This window comes from Castor canadensis, chromosome 6, assembly GCF_047511655.1.
Source record: "Castor canadensis chromosome 6, mCasCan1.hap1v2, whole genome shotgun sequence".
Classification (NCBI taxonomy): Eukaryota; Metazoa; Chordata; class Mammalia; order Rodentia; family Castoridae; genus Castor; species Castor canadensis.
Window position 1 is genome coordinate 169,891,819 of NC_133391.1, and position 21,153 is coordinate 169,912,971.

At 40.7% G+C, this 21,153-nt stretch overlaps 1 protein-coding gene across 10 annotated transcripts in view; it reads left to right on the forward strand.

Annotated features, from left to right (window-relative positions):
* Sema5a (semaphorin 5A) overlaps positions 1 to 21,153 on the forward strand; it is a 435,987-nt gene that overhangs the window by 12,069 nt on the left and 402,765 nt on the right. The window contains exon 1 of one of the 10 annotated variants that reach the window (XM_074077742.1): positions 16,207 to 18,738. The exons of the other annotated variants lie outside the window; for them this stretch is intronic. The gene's annotated coding sequence lies outside the window, so the exon portion shown is untranslated. Of the gene's footprint in view, positions 1 to 16,206; positions 18,739 to 21,153 lie in introns of those variants that run through there. 10 annotated transcript variants of the gene reach the window in all.

Here is a 21,153-nt window from a genome sequence, read left to right on the forward strand (position 1 = left end):
GGACACAAACTTCCTGCCTTGAGGTTGTTGAAGAAGGCCCTAAGTGGGAAGAATAAAGGTCAGGATTGGAGGCATGGCAGAAACATCATTAAGACACACACAAAGGCCACAATTAGTGAAGTGCTCCTGTTGGGGACTCATGGGAGGTCCTCAGGGCCAAGTGGCCTTTGTGGATTCTTCTTTAATTGGACTTTTGAATGAATGCAGAGTTGGCTACTGGGTTTAATTAAGCCTGCAGGGCTAAATTTAGGAAAACAAATCAAAAGCATGTTAGGGAAGGCTGCTCTCCAAACGTCTACAGGAGTGCTATGTTTGTCTTTGTTTCTCTTCAGTGTGGGTCTGTGTGTCTCTTCAGCACAACCATTGGGACTGATCCACGGTTTTGTCAGCCATTTGACCTGATAATTACAATATAACTCAAATATGTTATAGTTTATGTCACATATTTAAAAAAAAATCCAGTATGAAGGGGGCATCAGTGTCAGCAAAATCTACCTTTTGTGTCTTTCTGATACATGGGAAGAAAAAATGTAGATGAGTCCATATAAAAGAATTTAGCGTATTCTTAAGAACTGAAAGAAAGCTAAAGAAGTTTATATAGAGACATAATTAGAAGCACACATGAAACTTATAAAATATACGTGTTTGAAATGCTTTGCTCTTCTGAGCAATTGGGAGTTGGTTAGCTGTTTCCTTTGCCCATATTAACTTCCAAATGATTAATTAGATTTATTTAATTGAATGCTTCACATTTCAGTGTTGGAAACCCAAAAAGTATTATGAAATAGTATGAATTGTTTCACAGTTAATATTTTAGAAGGCTGTCTTATCTAAAATATACAATATGGCCTGCTTATAATTAGAGATAAGACATTAAATCCTCTATTTATAATTTACTATTTAACCTTTAGTCCTAAAGTGAAAAAAAAATTTAAAAAAACCTTATGGACAACCTTAGAAATTCCACATTACAAAATTCCACTCCTTTCCTGCATTCCAGAGGAGCAAGCCAGTTCTGTAACTAGAAGCACGACTCTGTTGATGTAGTACGTTGACATGTTCAGAAGGACAGCTGTGCTATTTTTATTGTGTTCAAATGTGTCCTGTGGTGGATGAGTTCCAATGATCCAAAATTAGTGATAGTATTTTGGACACCAAGGTATCAAGGACTCCACAAATCAGTATGCTTAGCATCTTTGAACTGTCAACCTAAATCCAACACTAGGATTGATGGCTGTGGTCAAATAATACATTACTCTCTGGAGAAAACAAAAGGTTAATCTCTAATTGTGAATAAAGATCCCAGAAGCTTTGGAAGTAGGAGCCGGCCACAGTAAGCACTGCATAAGACTGGGAGCATGTTTAAGCTACAAGAAGATGCAAGTCTGTTGGTGTGAGGTCTATTAAATACCCAACAAGGACATCTTATTGTATTAGTAGGGAGCATAAAGAACAGCTGAGATCTGTTTTCCTCTTCTTTTTTGTTTATGTGAAAAAAAGGTCAAAGGAGAAGGGTGCTGGACCTCCAGTGAAGAAAGGGCTTGGTTGTCACAGTGGCCTTTCATCTGTGGGAGAACAAGGGGGAATACAGTTACCCTCCATGAAAAGGTCTGTGATTCCACATGCTGCCCTTAATTGTCTCAGAGACAAATGACCATTTCTCTTTGAAAGCATCATGGTTACATGTCCAGAGAAATGCATCATCACCTTATACACACACAGGTGCCCTCTGCAATGTCCATTCATTCCTGTTTTTCCCCTAAGGGTTTTTTGTTTGCCTGTAAAGTAATCCATAGCTTACAAAAGGATGGGCTAATTTAATAGCTTTATTCTGACAAATGCTTTGTGTTAATTTAAATTGGCATGGCAGACAGGGTAGATTTGAATCAAAGGAAGGGAAATGCATTTGATTGAGTTTTGTGTCTGATTTATTGGGTGATATCTGATTTCCTAGTTGATATAACCATTCCTTGGAATCCCAGAGTCTAGAGGACACTATTGAGGCTGTCCACTTCTCTTTGCATCCAGACAGGCCTTTTCTAAACCTTCAGAGGTGATCTATTGAGTTCTTAAAGAGATGCTTATTTTGGGGTGCCATTATCACTAGGACAATTGACTTGCTTTTATTGTAATATAGCTCTAGTGAAGGCACCAAGGAAACAGGGCAATTGTTCTAACAGGAAGTGCTTACCAGGTACTTGCTCTGGATCCATCCCAATGCCCGGCTCTGGAATGACAGAGCAGAGGCCTGAGATGGTTTTTACTCTCTCCATACCCATTTCCTAGCTGGTGTCTGTGGTTCTGGCATGGATTCTGCTTTCCCCTGGTGTTCTTCAAGAATCTGAACTGATACTCCAGTTCCCTAGGAATCTCAGGCCAGGGTTATGGTGATAGAAAGAGGGAGAAGGAATTGGGCATGGGAACAGGGAAGGACAAAAGTCTTCAACAACTTCATGCTTGGTGGAGCTCCCTTACTGCTGAGGCTAAAGGGAGCTCCAGAAGTTTGGAGGGACCCCAGCTGGCAGACACACAGAGGTGGTACCTGCCCAGGCCTCCTGGGAGGACCTTCCAGTTCAGGGTCTCTGAAATAGTCTTTGGCATTTTGTTAGCATCCATGTTAGAGAGCAAAAGTAGTCAGGATATGGTGTCTGTAGACGTAGTTCACCAGCAGAGGTGGCCTAGAACCAGAAATGGCTTCAAGGTTAATAAATAAATCTTGATAGGATTTGTTTTTGGGATCACAGAGAAGTTTGGAGCCTGTCACCTCTCTGTGACATTGCTCTTTGGGGAGAGGGAGAGGGCATGGGGCCCCTTTTTGGTCAGAGTGCTGGGTCTCAAAGGGCCCCAAATGTGCATTTTGTTTCCTGTGGCTTTCTGGGGACAGGCCCATTTAATTTACTTTTGATGCAGAATGTTCTTTTGCAGTGTCTAATTCACTTTGCAGTCAAGATTAGGGCGAGGAAGATGGCCTTTCCAGAAATGGAAGAGCCTCAGGATATAAAAATGAAAATAGATGCTGGAGCAGTGTGAGACAACTAAGCTGCTTAAAACTCACTTCTGCGGACACTCCTGCTGAGGACAGCCCACCCATGCCCTCACTTCATGTCCAGCTCTTTAGCATGGAGTCTGGGTTTACTAGACTGTTCCTCTTCAAAGTGAGTCCAGTGTGTTGGTCAAGATTCCCTACTTGCACTCTGCACTTTGGAGAAGGATCATTTCTGTCTTTTCCAAGCCTTCCTTATGTGTATCCCACATGCTGCTTCTGAGTTTATGATCAGTGGGACGCATGACATTAGAATGCCTTGGAGCATTTCAGCTCAAGTTGTGGGCAAAGGCAGTGGAACCGCCATTTCTCAAAAGAATGAGCGGACTCCCACTGGTTTTCCCTTTTACGAAAACCTGAAAGAGAAACACTTATTTGGAATAAATTTTGGAAATTACTTTTACAATAAAGAAGGAGGTATTACAAAGGAATAGTGTGTGTGTGTGTGTGTGTGTGTGTGCGCACGCGCAGGTCAGATTGTTGTTTTAGACTTGAGTTTATCAATTATGTATGTTTTTCTTTTGGGTTGTTTAGTTTGGATACACATATTTTTGTTGTAATTATCCATCAAATTATGTGCAGTCATCAAGACTCTACGTGTAAAGATATGCATGTCTAAATGGGAATATCTGAACTCTCATCATCACCAGCAGCCGTGTGTGAACCTTATGTTTTCTTTTTAACACGTGATCTCTCCCTTTGAAGTATAATTCGACACACCAAAGGATTACTGCCTTTGCTTGTGATACACATCTCTGGAAATGGTCAGATCTAAGAAGGCTTGAGAAGACAAAGATCAAGAACAGCAAGGGGAATTAGGAACAAGTGCCTTGTCCTAACAAAAGCCCTGTGTACCTCTCCATGGCTTCCCAGCTCTCTCTTGTGCTTTGCTCTGTCTTCAGAGGTGGTGCTAACTCTGAGCCTTGTTAGATACGAGCTATTGAGTATATCTGGGTGTGATGCTTTCTGGATTTTATGGTGCTTAGATTTCAGATGACCATTCAGAAGGCTACTCTTAGTCCATTTTCTGTTGCTATAGCAGAGCCCCTGCAACTGGATTATTCATAGATGGAAGAGGTTTATTCTGGCTCATCATTCTTAAAGTCCAAGAGCCTGGTGCTGGGATGTGCTATTTCTGCTGAGGCCTCCTTGTGATTCAACGGAAGGTAGAACAAAGAAGGGAGAGAAGGGACATAGGGTACCAGATAGAGCATAACAACCTGTTCTCATGGAGAACAGTAATCCCTCTTAAAAACCTCCATATGCCCTACCACCTTTCACTACGGTTACATTGGCAATTAAATTTTGCCATGAATGTTAGTGTGGGCAAGTCACACCCAAACCATAATACTGCAGTGGTGAATGATGCAAAGGAGACCAAAAGAAAGGAAGGTCTGGATATTCAGTTAGTGAGAAGAGACTTAGTAATCGTTCAGGCTACCAAAAGGATTTTTGTGCTGTAACCCTCTCCTGACCCTTCAACTTCTTGTTGAAGACCTCTAAACAGAATGAATGAGTAGTAGGAAGCTAAGTTCAGACTTAGAAAAGAAAACATAAGGTTCAAATGTAGTCATGGAATTTTATAAGGGTTATGTTCTTAGGAGGAGGGCAGTATTTGAAGGTATATTATATATTATAGTTTATAGGGTGAAAAAAAAATTCTGGGCCTCAGTTCAGTAAATATCTTAGTATTGTTGGCAGAAGCCTAGAGGTCAGTGTCAGAAATATTCCTGGAATAAAGGGTCTCCAAGTTTTATTTTGTTTTAATTGAAATGTGTTAGTAAGTTCGGTTCTGTAGCTCAGTATGAAATCAAGGTCACATTTCATGCCCTGAAGTTGTTGGAGAGGGGCTGTGTGGTACGCAGAGGGTGACTGGATAGGAGTAGGGCGTGCTGGCAACTTTCCAGGAAGGCAGGCTGCCCACCAGGGTGGCCAACTGGGATCCTGACCTCTTAGAAAGGTGTCGACAAGCCTGGAAGCCAGGAAGAAGACTGTGGGGCTTTTGCTCCAGGAATGTAGGATAGAAATGGTGTGAGACAGAGTTGGCAGGCTGAGGTGGGCAGCCATTCACACCCAAGGCCTGGCTACCATCCCTGGAGCACACGGCCATTGTAGACGGTGGTTCCTGAGATCAGGATGTAGCTGACAGCTGGCTGTGTTTTCAAAACTGGAACCAGTGACTTTGGTAATAACCAGAACCATCTGGACAGTGCTACAACAAGCTCAAAACTTGGTGGATTTTCCATAAGCTACAAATCCTGAAACTAAAATGGTCATATCCTAAGAACTATGAAACCCTAAAAGCTCACTAGACCTTGAGAGCTAGATTCTCCCAAAGTCCCCTGTAGACTCCTGCTTTCCAGGTGAAATTGCTTTTCTACTTTGGAACGTATGCAAGTATGTAGTCCCCTTATTTCCAGCTCAGGGCCTTCTTATTTTTTCCACTTTTCTAAAAAAGAAAAAGTGTAATCAATAAACTTGTTTGTTTCAGGGATCTCTTGCTATGCAGAGAATTATCCCATAGCTTAGTGACTTCAAACTCTAATTTGTCAATGTGCCTCACATTGAATAGTCTGGGCTCAACTGGGTGGTTCCTTGGTTCTCCTGCAGCTGCAGTCACATGGTGATGGGGGCTGGAGGCTTCAGGGCCCCTAAGAGCTAGATACATGAGTGACTTCATTCACACATCCCATGCTAAGCTGACCCACTATATGGCCTCTGTCCTCTGCACGAAGACATGGGCTTCAAGACACGGGGAAATGGAAGTTTCCAGTTCCAGGCCATTTAAAGGCCATGCCCAGAAACTGGCACAGGGCCACTTCTGCTGTATTCTGCCGGCCAGGGATATTCTAGGGCTTTCTCACAGTCACAGGGTTGGAGAATTCAAGTGCTCCCTGATTGGGGAGAGGCCAGCAGGCCGGGGGGGAGGGAACACATGGGCAGGGAGGCTATGTGGAGGCCATCTGTGGAAAACACCATCTGCTGCACCATTCCTCACTGTGCTGTTCAGGGTGTAGGAACTGACAAGATAAAAGTGTAATCTCTTGCTTAAGTCAGTCATTGCCTCCTTCATTTCTATGAAGACAGGATTTGGGAGATAACACATGGGCTCTTAAGCATATTCAACATGCAAATTACAAAATGGATGATTCTTTTCATAACGATGGACATTTTACTCCATGAAGAGTAGTTGTAGGATTTTTTTTTTTAAATAACAGGGTCTTGTAGACCTTATTAGTATAATGGTAAGGCAATATAAATATAGTATTTGAGAGAGTGAATTTTGTTGTTGTATTTGTAGCTCAGTTCTGCTACTCACTAGCTATCAGAACTTGAGGAATGTACTCAATCTTGGTATACCTCACTTTCCTCAACTAAAACATGATCCCAGGAGTTCTTAGCTAACAAAAAGGTGTTCATACATGCTCACACATTAGTGTCTTCCACAGGGAGCACGCTATAATGTTAGCAGCTCTGTTGTGATGAGTCAATGAATAAGAATTCTTGTTTCAAATTGATGTGGGGTTTGAAGTTTTTCTGTACTCAAAAGCACTTTGCACAATGCGGTTGGATTGCCTCCTCTGTATGTTGCCTGCACAGGGATACCCACACCGAGAGGTGAAGAAAAGTAGCAAAATTTGCTAAAAATAAAACCAGGGCTGGGAAGTGGTGCCCCACTTAACATAAGAACAAATTTTTCTTTGTGTTAGAGAAAGGGCAGGTTATGGTTTCTTATCTCTTTCTGCTGAGTGTCTTCTGCTTGCCCTGCAAGATCCTCTAAAGCCTTCCCAGGTGCTGGAGTAAATCCAAGACTTGTTACCCTCTGCTTCTGGTTGACTTCCTCTCCTGGGAGCTGTAGAGAGAATGAGAGGGAGTAGTGCCCTGAGGGGAGCCTCCAAAAGCCAGCCGAATCCTTCTTTCTAAGGCCTCAGCTCCCTCAGGACCTGGTAAATGTTTCCTCTTCTAGCTTGGTCAGGTCTTCAGATGGCAGCTGAACCCTCTGTCACCAGCCCTGACTCTCTCCTATTCCCTGGGCTTCCCACCACTTATCAACACTACTGGGATTACATTTTTCTCACCCAACCACCTGCAGTGTGCCATCTTTCCCCGATGGACCCTGACAGAAACTGCATTCCCAGATGACTATTGTTAACATTAGTGCTCCATGGGTTTCATGAAAGTCCATCCTGCGAGCAAAAAGGAAGAATGAGAGAAGTTAAAAACTCCAGTGTCTTTTACTAATGTGTGTCAGGAGGTGGAGGCGCCATCCTTCAGTCACTGACAACCTACCTTAATAGGTAGCTGTCTCAGGTGTTAAGTTGTCATCCAGAGCATAGGAGAGGGAAAAGCAGATGAGGCTGTGAGTGCAGAAGCCAGGACCGAAATCTTGGCCTCTGACTGCTCCTTGCACAGAGGAGGGCTGGCCTCAAGTAAGGAAGGAACCAAGGACCAGAACCTCCGGTGTGAAACCACGTCACCCCAGGGCTTCTTGGGACCTTCAGCCCATGATGGTTCTCAAGTTCACTGCTGAGAAGACCACAGGAAGAAACTGCAGGGTAACAAGGGCCAACAATATTTTCATAAGAGAATTGGGAGCAATTGTGTTGCTTCCTAACCAGGATAATTCTAATTTTGCAAGCTGAGGTCTTTATCAGGCCCTGGTTAGCTAGGTTATATAATCAAAGGTACTTGTGAATTAGTTTTGATAAAATCAGTAAACTCTATTGCCTGGGGCAGCCGTCACAAATGTGGTCTAAGATAGATTTAATCTCACATATATAAACATGCAAATGTCTATTTAGATACTGGTTTGTACATTCATATCCAACTTGGCTTTCTGGTTAATCCTAAACTTAGATATTTATTGCCCCTTTTTAATATGCTTTTGGATAATTGAAGTGATGGATAATTTGGTCCCCTTTTATCCATTTGGACTCAGGCAAATTCTTTTCTACCTTTCAGCTTTTATTCCTGGGAAGCATTTGGTAGCAGAACTTTCCTGCTTAATGTGTAACACAAGCTTTATACCAGGTCGTGTTTCAAATGGGATGTGTGGCTCATTAATGAAGGACAAAAGGCTTTTTTGATTACTTTTTTGTTTGAATCTAACCTAAAGAGGTTCCAGATTTGTCCATATTTCTTTAAAATATAAGTATTGCAATCATTAGTTATTCTTCACGTTACAACCCTGCAAAAGGCCACAAGCATAGAGATTCCAAATAAAACAAGTTTTGCTCTAGACTGAGTTACTTCAAATCTATCAGAAATTAATCTTCCTAATAGACCACGTCAATCCTGCTGCTGTCCATCCCTCTACTGATTCATGCTTAAAGAAGAAAAGAGGCCATACCTGTCTATTGCCAAGGAATTCTGAGCTTTCTGAAATTTCCTCAGACTTTTCTGGTTCATGCAAGGATCTCAGGAGGGAGAGGGCCTGGAATACCAGGAACTCCTGACACTTGGAGCAGAGGAGGCATGCATAACCATTGTCAATCTTTGCCATCCACTGAAACCTCCTTGTGTCTTCTGGATTCAGCATGACCTGTTGCTTTGCATCACATCCTGCCCTCTTTCTCAAGTCCCAGATCAACTTTGAGCTCTCAGAGGTGACTAACAACTCGATTTACACCAGCCTCACTCCTCCTAAATTTCTGTTGTCTTAGTATTGCTGCCAGGCATTTGATATAAATATTAGGTTAAACCAGGAATGTTGTAGGCTTCAAGGGTCATATGATCTCTGTCATGACCACTCAGTTCTGTTCTTGTACCATGAAAGCAGCCATTGGCAGTATGCAGATGTGTGGGTGTGGCTGTGTTCCAATAAAATTTTATTCACACATATAGGCCAAGGGCCATCTCTGGCTCACTGGCCATAGTTTTCCACTATGACAAAGTTGTTTTTGTAGCTCAAAATGGTCAACTATTGGGAATTTCATATAAATCACACTAATACTTTGTTACCTTGTTTTACATCTCATTACTGCTAGAAATGTATGCCATGTCTACCTCTGACACATCTCAGTCTTCCTGCTCCCTTTCTGTTTTGTTAGCTTGTCTTTAGCCTCCCATGGTGCGTAAGTCAAAGTGTCTAATGATTTGGGCATCTATAACATGTATGTTTATAGCTCATGGCTGACATGTAAAACCCTGAACTCAAATCCCTCCACAGGAAGAAAACTTTCAGTTCATTAAGTATTTGCTAAGTTACACAAGAAGGCATTCATGTATATTTATTTGTAATTACATTAGTAATAATTGAGAATTTGCTAAGTTCTTATACTCTAACTAAGTTTATTTTCACTCTTTTGTTACGGTCATTATTATTGTCTATGTTTTTCCCCTAAAGCTACCATAACAAATTGTCACACAATTGGTGCTTTTAAGCATCTGAGATTGATTCTCTCTTAGTTTTGGAGCCCAGAAGTCCAAAATCAAGGTACTGACAAGTTGGTTCCTTCTGGAAAAAGCCTCTGATAGCTCTCTTCCTGGGCTCTCTCTGGGCTTCTGCTGTTGTCAGCAGTCCTTGGTGTTCCCTGGCTTGTAGAAGCATCACTGCGAGGTCTGTCTCAGTGGTCACAGGGAGTTCTCTCTTTTTGTGGCTTATGTCTTCACATGGCCCTGTAAGGACACCAGCAATTGGATTAAGTCCCATCTCAATCCACTGTGACATCAATGACCTCATCTTAATTTAACTAATTACAGCTGCCAAACTCCTGTTTCCAAATAGCGTAATATTCTGAGGATCTGAGTGGACATGAACTGCTGGGGACATCATTCCAGTCCATATTCCGTCTAAGGCAGTGAATCACAGTGCCTGCAGCTGAAGGAGGCACATACTGGCATTTTGATGCAAGCTGCAATAGGTAAACAGAGTCACTTAACTTGGATTGCATTTGTTTTGATTTTTGAGATTTTGTAAATAATTTTACACAATGTAGAATAGTTTTTATGACCTGAAAAACACTACAAAGATTTTTCACTTTAAATGTTACAGTGTTTACAAGGCTCATGAGTGTCATTAAGTCTATCATTTAAGATACTGAAACCACCCCTTCTAAGAAAGATGATACTGCTAAGATAGTACTGGAGCTTGTATCTCTCATGGGACTGTGACAAGATTCTGGAAATGAAGGAGATATGTAATCATTTGAAAAAGGCAACTGTAACCAATGTGCTTTCTGTTCAGTTTTTTCTGGAGCCACCTGGTTCTCTTTGGGGACCCAGTTTGGTCATTACTCAGCTTTCCATTTCTTGATTTCATTTTTTCTTGATTGGACACATTAGTGCCCATTTTATTTAAATAATGGTGGATCTCTTCAGCTGATATTAAACTCTTATTAGCTATGTAAGTCAAATCACTTACTAATTGGTTTATCTTATTTTAAAAACCTCAAAATATGCATGTGCACAGTTTGGAAAAGGAAATTGGTCCCCAAGAAAGTGTTTAAATAATATTACATGTGACTCAACGAAAGAAAGCTGCATCTGTCATGTCAGTATGTAAAAGGCTGTGTGGATTTAATTTCAGTTGAAAGCCAACTTGGTTAAGAATGGACATGAGTTTCAACAGTTAAAGTACAAAGGGGAGACACAAAAGCCTAAGGCTTTTGTGCAAGAACAAATTCGGGAAATTTCAGCTTCCATTAAATATTATTAATTCCATAATTAACATTGACCTCACAGTCTTGGTTGAACTTTTAAGTTTAAAATTATTCATTTTAGATGGTGTGGAATTAGAAATATTCAGGAGCCTTTATTTGTCCTTGCTGTCTTTGTCCTCTCTCATTTTCTCTTTGGCACAGCCTGGCTGTTCCAGTGATATGAGATCACTTATTACATTAGCCCATCTTGTCTTTCCCCATGGAAGTTGTCAGCTTCCTTTTCTGAATAATCTCTGAGTGTTGATGGTTTGGGTTGCAGAGTGGCAAAGGAGGGAAGAAGTGAAGTCTGTTAAGAAGGTTCTTACCATCCAGATGAAGGCATCCTCCACAGACAGCTGCCTGGGACTCTGTTCTCGATACTAGGTTAATCTTGGTCCTTAGGAAACAGGAAGAGCCCCTTGAGGTACCTGGACCCACAGAGACCATTGATGAGGAGCCTGGGGACAAGCATGGCAGTGGCTGGCACTCTGACCTTGTCTTCTCCTCAGATCTGTGACCTGGGTGGACACCAAGCACCCTCCCTGGCACAATCTGTCTCCCTGGAGACAGGAGGGCGTTGTGTACACTCTAGACATGACACATTATAGGTGAAGGGAGTCTCACCAAAAAGGAAAGGAAGTAGTTTAGTCAAAGAGGTCTCTCCGGCCGGAGTAAAAGGCTGTTGATGGGAAAGGAAATTTCCCTTGTAATTTGTGTCCCTAGGGGAAAAAGCTAGGATCAATGGGGGAAAACATAATGATTTAGAGCCCTAAGGAAATGGAATGGCTGGCTTTGAAGGCTCAAGTAGAATTGACAAACCACTTAGCAGGAATACCCTGACTGGCATTAAATCCTGAATAATTAATCTGTACAATTGTTTCACATTCATGTTTTTTGTTTTTCAAATATGATTTTGCTCTAGAATTATTATTTCTAGTCAGAGGAACTTTTTAACAAAATAAACTTTCAAAAACATTTTGTTGTAATTTTAGATGCATAGCTACGTGGCCTGTCCACCATGTTCTCACGTCCCCTGGGTAAAACCTTATGTTAGTATGGTTCATTTGTCACAACTAATGAGAAAACACTAATGCTTTATTATTAATGAAATCAATACTTTATTCAACATCCTCAGTTTTTGTCTGATATACTTTTTCTGTTCTAGGACCTCATCTAAGACAACATGTATCATTTAGTCATTATGTGTTCATAGGTTCCTCTTAGCTATGACAGTTTCTCAGACTAACCTTGTTTTTCATGATCTTGACAATTTTGAGGACTGGCCAGGGGCTTGCAGCATATTCCACAGATGGGTTTTTCTGAGGCTTTTCTCATGGCTAGATTGGACTTACAGTTTTAAGAGGTAAACAGAAGTAAAATGGCCTCGTTATCACATATCAAGGGTCCTTGCTATCTGTCAACATGGCTTTTCACTGATACTGTTGAATTTGAACACCTGGCTTAGGTAGGCATTACATATACCTCTGCTCTCAGCCCCTGCCCCTCCTTCTCTATCCTTTGCTTCCCAATCCTTTTTGGCTCCAGTGTTGGACTTGCTCCAGTGTTGTTCTCCTTTGGTGTCCTTTCTCAGCTACCTCCTTCTACTTTGTCTTCTCACCCCTTTGTGCTGCTGATTTCTGGCTTCTTGAATAATTCATCTATTTGGTGGTTGTTTCCTCTGGAGCCTGGGTCCTAGGAAGACAGAGACTTTGCTCTGTTCTCTGTATGCTCAGTCCCTACAACAATGCCTGGTATGTGGTAGGTACTCAAAAGACGTCAAACGAATGACTTTTGGGAAAGAAGGTGGCTCATTTAGAGCATGGTTTTCTTCCTCTGAGGCTATAATGTGTGTGTGGGGAGAGGGTATCTAAGGCTGATGCTAGGCTCTTCTGAGGGGCTTTCCTGAGGAGCTATAGAGGAACCTGCATCACACAGCTCTTTTGGCCATCTTTCCTCACAGACACACATGTAGAATTGTGTGGGGTCTAGTGACAGTCTGCTTTTCCTCTAGCACCTTTCTTCAGAAAGGTCAAAACTTGTAGTTATGTTAAGTATCATGATGCTATTTGCAGAAGCACATTGTCTACGAGAATTAAAATGGGTATCATTTAGGAAAATGCATCAGAGCCAATGGGAAACTGTTACAGCAAAAGAAAGAGGGTGACCAAGGGTAGAAAGAATGGACTAAAGTGCAAGCTGATTGACACGCCTCAGAAAGCAGTCTGAGCTGGCCAGAGCACGGTCTTAGTTGTCTTGGCTTGTGCTGCGTTTAGCACTTAACTGTGTGGATGTTGTAATAGTTTACAGTGCTTGGTTTCATGTTTTTGGCTTCCGTACATGCATGGTGATTGGAAACATATCTGAGGAATTTTTCCTTCTACTCAGACAGTGTGCTCAGTGGCAGGCCCATAAAAGACTTCCTTCAGCATTAATTACATGGTTAGAGAAAATAAATGAGCAAATTAGAGAATTAGCAGCAAATTAAAATAAAGCTGGAATGGACATGGCACTAGCTCAGATTATTTTTTGCATTTTGGTAATGCAATGCTTCTTTTTGCTCTGTGAGCCCAGAGATGGATAATGAAAAGCTTAGCAACCTTCTCTTTTAACACTACACAAGAGAACAGTATTAAACTTAATATTAAAAAGTTAATATCTATAGATATTACTTTGGTCAGTCCTTTAACAGTACACTGTGTGTAATGCCAACATTTAATTTTAGAAAGGTTTTTAGGATTCTATTTAGATTTTTATTGAAAGTGGGATACTCACTGTACAAAAAGTCACCACTAGAAAGTGACTTCATGTAACATAGGCTCTTATTTCCACACTCTATCAGTACACAGTGACTCAGTGATATTAATGGTGGTGACATGTTTTACAGAGAATGAAAGAAACCCCATGCAAACATGCAAAATAAGAGAAAAAAACAGATATGCCAGGAAGAGAGGAGCTCAAGATCATATTTAAGGCTTTATATGCCCGAGTTCTTAATTTAGCCCTGATAGTGGTAGTTCAAGTAGCAGATATCCCCAAATGAGCCTTCATTTATTAAATTTTAAAAACATTTTCTGTCCTAATGTGAAATGAAAATAAAACAGACAAAAAAGCATGTCATTTTGACTAAAGCAGTATCATTGAGACTCAAATTTTAAATAATTTTTTTACTCCATTTTCTTGTGATTCAGTATCTTCCCTGTTTTCTTTTTTTAAATAAAATAGTCATTTTCTCCCTTTGAGCTTCTAGTAAACATCAAGCAGTGCCTGAGCTTGTGTGAAAAAGAGTAACAAGTGATCTGAGAGCAAGGGAGAGGCAGCATAGACAGGGAGGAAGGGTATGGGGAGAATCTACACAGGTTCCTGGGGGAATTGGCTTATGCAGTGGAGATGGATGGAAACCTGGCAGTGAGTAGCTCGGCCTCATCACTAGAAGTCTTCCTGCTTTATTTTCTCTGCAAATAACCTGCAAATTTATATTGATCATTACACAGGAAATCTAGAGGACAAGCTGAGTAAACATAATTGCTAGAATCCAAGAGGTCATTCTTCTTCCCTAGGTATAAACTAAATAGTTTGAAAATTACATCAGTTCACTTCAAAAGAACATGCCTTTCACCTGAGAGGTTACCTAACTCAAAGAAGCCCCCAACTTTATCTTTTGCGTATGTGAAAATATAGGTGGAGATTGAGTCACAGCTAAATAACTGAATTATAAAAACATAATTGAACAATGCCACAGCAAATTATATGGTCCTTGATGTGCCTAGATAACCCGTTTCTGGGACTATTTTCTGCAGACTTAGCTACTCCTGGGAAATGATTTGCCCATGGTTAGTTGTTTTTCAAGTGAAATAGAATTATCCAGCCCTTTGTATATGGCAAGTCGTTGTTGAAGTTTTATCTGGTTTCCACGGTTCCTGCTGCTTTTTCTTGGAAGGGACAGCAAATGGTTCTTTTCACATATGATGCAAATCATTGCTTCTTTTGGCCTTTCTCACCTGTTGGTACCAGAAACCATGAGCAGAAGGGGAAAAATCCTTTAGGTTAGTGTGCTGCTTTTTGGGGTTCTAAATCTGGAAAATAAGTTGCTTTGGAAACAGATAACCAGATTGGAGGGAGTCGGCTCATGGCTTAGATTCTTTGATGACATTTCACGATGTCAAATAACTGCATGCAGAAATGAGCAAATGATTTAGTAAGAGAAAAGAGTCCCATCACCAGTTCATCTGTAAAGCACCCTGGGTGCAACTGATGCAGAAGTGATGTTTTCTGGGGGTCCCTACCTCTGTACCAAGGAGCATGACTGAATTTCTAGCATATTGTTTGGGGGAAAATAAGGAATAACAATCACACAATTCAGGGAATTTCAGATTTTAAACCAACACTGAACCATTTCTTCTTCCTGACTTTCATGTCAGTTGCTCTTCAGGAGCAACATCTGAGCACTGGCAGCATCTTCTGGGTGGCTGCTACCCAGGTACTGTTGGAGAGCTGAGCTGCAGCACCCTTGGGACCAGCCGGGCTGTGCCACTGCTTATCTGTCCTTGTCAGCAGCTGTAAGCTCTTCTGTTTGTGCAGTTCTTAGACAATCTGGGTTAAATTGAAATCACAGCACACTCTCCTAGGTTGTCTGCTAAACTCTCTGTTGCCTTAGCCATATTAGACATGCATTTTTTGTGTTTGTTTCGTGGAACTCAATCAGAGCTTCCACACACTCTAAATGTCATGTAAGCTGACCTCTAGCAACGTCTTCCTGCATTCCTAACTTTCAGTTGTGTGATGGACAAGTGGGTTTTGGAGGTCAGAGGTCCCACAGCACATGAGTCTGTGTATCCCACATGATTAAAACTTACTTAGGTGTCTTCCTCCCTTTAGAAGTAGGGGACAGAAAGGAGGCTGATACAGGTGAGGAGGGACTCCATTTTGAGGGGTCCACGGGAGAAGGGATGCTTCCAGCTTCATAGCTGCCATGCTGGGACTTTAAGGATAAACCCATATTAGTGAGGGATAGATGTGTGTGTGTGGGTGTGTGTGTCATATAAAATAAAAAATTGGCTTATCATAGGGGCCAGGAAGGCCTATATATAGCTGTTTGCAGCCTAGAGAACCAGGCAAGTGGGTTGTGCAATTCATCTGGAGTCTGAAAGTCCAAGAACCAGAAGAGCCCAGGTCCAAGGGCAGGAGAAGATGGTTACTCCAACTCAGCAGAGAGAATTCCTCCTTTTTGTTTTATCTGGGCCCTCAGCAGATTGGATGATGGGTAGTTCTGTTTAACTTAGTCTCCCGTGTCAAATGGTAATCTTTTCCATAAATACTCATCCAGTAATTAACCAATTACTTGTAAATATAGGCTGATGTTTAATTAGCAAACCTTTGTGTTTTCAACAGGCTCTAAGGAAACATGCTCTACTTGGAACCAATTTCTATTTAGAGTTTGGCTACTGTTATAAATGTGTATTTGAAATTGGAAGAAAAACATTTTTAATCTTTCTATATCTTTGCATAATGGAGTCAGAGGATTCCATCCCATAATTTATTATCCAGAAGTTTCACGATCCTTGAGGATAAGTTTGAGTAGACTCTGTACTAACCAAAAATTTAAAAAAATTGGTCTGTTTGAAGGACTCTTAGAAAGCCTAATTTCCTTTGCAAAGGTGATTAGGAAACAATTCTAGAAACTGATATTAAGATAAACTTGTGCTAGCTGTGGAGCAGTATAGTGGCCTTCAAAGATACCCTAATTCCCGGAATCTGAGAATGCTACCTTATGTGGCAAGAGGAATTCTGCAGACCTGATTAAGTTAGGAGGATTGAGGTAGGAGAATATCCTGGATTATTCTATTGGCTCTAAATGTAATCACAGGACTCTTTGTAAGTGGGAGGTGGACAAAGACTTGCCAGAGGAGAAGGCAGGGTGAAGAAGGAGCAGAAAGAGTTTTGAAGATGCTCTGCTCCTGGCCTTGAGGATGGGAGGAAAGACAAGAGCCAAGGGACCCAAAGATGCAGTTCTGGATGTTGAAAAGACAAGCAAGCAGATTCCGCTCTTGCCCTGAGGAGGGAGTGTGGCCCTGCCAAAGTCTTACTTTCATCCTGAGAAAAAACATTTCAGATTTATGACCTCTATAAGTGTAAGAGAATAAATCTGATTTGTTTTAAACCACCAAATTTATGCTAATATGTCACAGTGTTAATTTGTTACGTAGAAAACTAATGTACCACTGCACTATACAACTAGTAAGCTTTTGGCCTATGGGTGTTGAGTTTTTGGAAATTAATATTCAAATGTATAATGAGTCTGTGTGAAACTGTAATAGCTACAATGTCGAATAAGGGGAGAGCTAAAATGCAAAAAACATTCTGCAGTTGACTTTGGAGTATAGATTGTTTGGAAAAGCTTCAGAGGTCCAGAGTATCAGTCTTACTTCAGTTTCTTGGGATTTGACGACACAGCTCTGTATTGTACCATCTGCTTTGTGCAAGGAACTGCTACGGCCAATATCGGACAATCAATGATCGTAAATTTTTCTGAGGCTGTTATGGTCTTCCCCTTCCAGGCCTCCTCATCTTCCCTCTTTCTTCTTTCTAAACACGAATGTTTCCAGTTGGCTACAGTTTCTTAAAGACTACTCTATAGGTTGTACATATTTTCTGATTTAATGAAAACTTATATGACATTCTGGAAAGAAGTAAAGAATGTTTGTCTTTTTAAGATATTTGATGCATTCTGGGGAGTTGAAGCCTTTTTGGATGCAATGTAATGACAGAATTCTCTGGACAATTATTTCTCACTCTAAGGATACAAAAGTCTTCCAGCATAATAATGTTACAAGAGTGAATTGTTTAAACCCTTTAGAGTTACCAGGGCACACTGCAACCCACATGACTATGTGAACTTAAAAAAAAAATTCTTGACATGGGAGATTTACTTGTCCTAACACATTTTTGTAGAAGAATTCACATCAACAGCATTGAACTTATTTTAATCCTCACTTGGAATATTTTTCCTTCTCTTTTCCACGAAATAAGGCAGAGCATTTTTACTCCTTGAATTTGGCTTCATTTTTTTCTTCGTTTTCATTAATGCTTTTCTTGCTTTGGCACACACCACTGTTTGGTGCAAAACATTCTAGGAAAAAAATGCTTAATTACTGGAAAACTTTGACTGGAATTCAGGAAGAACATTCATTGAACATATTTGTTCAGGTTAAGTTTATATGACTTTTTTAAATTAGATAAAATAATTTGCAGCTCAACCAAATTGGTGCTTTCATTGAAAGGATTTGGCTGTCAGAGGGAGAGAGATGCTGTCTAAGGCTTCCTTTAATTTAAAATGCCTTAAAAGGAAAAGCAGGAGCACAACAGAGCTTCTGATGGCATGGGACCAGGTTCTTCTTGAGATCTTTCCAGAATATTCCACACAGTGCGGCAGAATCGAACCTGAACGTGGACTTTTAAAACCATTCTATGTGCATAAAGAGATAGCTCATCTATGAAAAACACCTAATTAAAAAACAGGAAACGAGAGAAGAATAATACTGGATTATGAATTAGAAGAGCAGGATTTTTGCTCTTGTATTCATCATTTTCTTCCAACATTGTTTCAATCAAGTCCCTCCCATGGCCTGGGCTTCAATTTCTTCGTTGCTTCCCACTCAGAGGAGGATCTAAAGATTAGGAATATGGAAACACTTAGTAAAAAATGTTATGAAAAGGAAGTACTTTATTATGCAGTCATACTGATCATTGCTGAAGTTACAGAATGGCATATTTGCTGCTTCTTGCTTACTCTTTGTGCAGGGTGAAGAAGAATAAGTTCTGTGGAAAAAAGGAGAAGATCTGGGGCTCGTTCAACTCCTTTCTGTTCCAGAAGCCGCAATTGTGACTTATTTTAACTTACGATGCCAGACCCCTATGACTAATGGATCCCTTTTGACTTCATTCATCACCAAACTGTGAAGGAGGTGTCCAAGATTCTTTTTTAAACTGATTAAGAGAGAACAAGACGTATGTGCAAATTGGACCTGAATGGAGGGGAAACCACACTTTGCCACAATGGTACTGTTTGCATTGGTGTTGCATAGCTATTATTTTTCATCATTTCCCCTCAATCCATTTGCCTCCTGGTTATTAATGGTGATTTAGGGTTGTTGGTAGTTTTACTAAGGACAAGACACTGAGCAGATCAGACTGGAAGGATTTTTAACTATTTTCTGTAAATAAAACAAAGTTAACAATTTTTCCCATAGCTCAGACATGAGACTCTTTTTCTAACTAAAAATGCTAACTCCTTGTAAAGATAAATAAATACATATATACATACACATATATATTTGTATATGTATAAATATGTATATATGAAGGAGCACAGTTACAAAGGACTTGAAAATTCATGCATCTAAAGAGTTTTACTTACTTTCCCATAGTTTATATTTACTAGTCCAGAAATAAAACATTATCTGTGAATCATATGAGATTGCTCTTTTTAGGTCAATACCTGTTAACAAGATTTTAATGTTTGAACTCACATGAACTATCTCAATTAAGCAACGAACATTTCTGTTATTGTACTGTTCTGTCTACTGCAGGGCCTTGTTCTTCTATAATCCTTAGTGACCCTTTAGGAAGGAATGAATGGCTTAGTAAGCAAACAGAAGATTGAATGAGTGAGACTTCTGGGCCAAGCATTGTGCTGGATGCCCTGGGTGCCCTAATGGCATGATCTTTTTCTTTTAGTGCTCTTTCCTGTCATCGAGCCCTTAGGATCTTACATCATCATTGTCCTCCCCTGGTCATGCTGACTGAGATACCCTATTGCTGTCCTCACACAAAGGCTGTGGCTTATTCCTTTGCATTGAGTTCCTTCCTCCCTCTTATCACTATTTGAAATAATGTGCTTTCTTGTTACTGTTATTTTTTTCTGTCTCCCCCAGCAATATTCATGGTCAAAGGCGTGCTGTTTTGCTCAGTAATGTCAAACCAGTTTCTAGAAGAGTGAGTAGTAGATGCTAGATGTCATAGTTTGGATCTTATATGTCTCCCCAGATTTCATGTGTTTAATGCTTGTGCTCTTGAAGGGGATTTTGGGGTCCTGTCTCCTTTTTCTCTCCCTTTGCTTCCTGGCCACCATAAGGTCAGTTGCTTTCTCTGTCATGTGCTCCTTCCATGACGTATTTTGCTGCCATAGATCCAGGGACATGAGGCTAGCAAACATGGACTTTGATACCTCTGAAACCATCAGCCAAAAGAAACCTTTCCTCCTTACAAGTTGATCATCTTAGGTGTTTTGTTACAGTATCTGGGAGATGACCAAAATATGAGGTTCTGAATCTATATCTATATATTTATCTAAATCTATCTGTATATCTTACAGGTAGTACTAGAATTTGAACTCAGGGCCTTGCACTTGCTAGGCAGGCACTCTACCACTTAAGCCATGCCCCCAATACTTTTTGCTTCTTAGGTATTTTTTAAATAGGGTCTTATGTTTATGCCTTAACTGGCTTGAACCACTATCCTATTTTTGCTTCCTGAGGAGTTAGAATGACAGACGCACACCACCAGACCCAGTTTTACTGGGTGAAAGGGGATTTCATGAACTTTTCTGCTGAGGCTGGCTTCAAACTGCCATCTTCCTGATCTCCACCTGATGAGTAACTAGGATTACAGGCATGAGCCATGGCATCTCGCTTTGAATAAATATTTCTTGAATGAATGAATCATTCAAAGAGAAATGACCTAGAGAGAAATAAGCAGGTTTGCCTCTGATCTTATCCATAAATTAAACTTTAAAATTTTGAAGGTTTCTGTAGGATTTATAATGTTGGAATGATAAAACTTTGGCTCTATGTGAATAGGTTAGTACCATAGAATAGCAGAGATCCTGGAGCATTTGAACCCAGGATTCATTATTTTACAGTTTTATGTTGACTATCTACTAAGTGGTAGGCAAGGGGTACCTAGTATAATGTAGGAGCAATGGGAAAGTGGGCTTGGGGATCCCACTTTCCCATCCTGTAGCTCATGTCCTCAGCCCCAGTGGTTGCCTGCTTTACCCCCACTCTGCCCTCAAAGTAGTACCAGGCTCTGCCTTTTATCCACCCCTACTTATACACTCTGCTTGCTCAGAATTGGTTAATGGTTGTAGGTTACTTGGCCTCTCTTTTCATTCTGGACACTGATTTGTCAAACACTCAGTTTTAACTGTTAGACCTGAAACCCTCTGATAAGCATTTCCAGTGTTGCCACACTATAAGTCTCTTCCTCATTTCAAATTCACTCTTCATTCATCATATATGTTTTCCCATTTACTATGTAATAGGCATGAAGTGAGAGACAAGACAGACATGGCAGAAAACCTCATGGATCTTCCATTGTGCCTGAGAAGACGGGTCATTGACAAGTTACTTCAGTGAATTGGGAGGAGGCTTGTGGAAGGGAAAATAGACACGGCTGCAGAGCACCTGGAAGAGG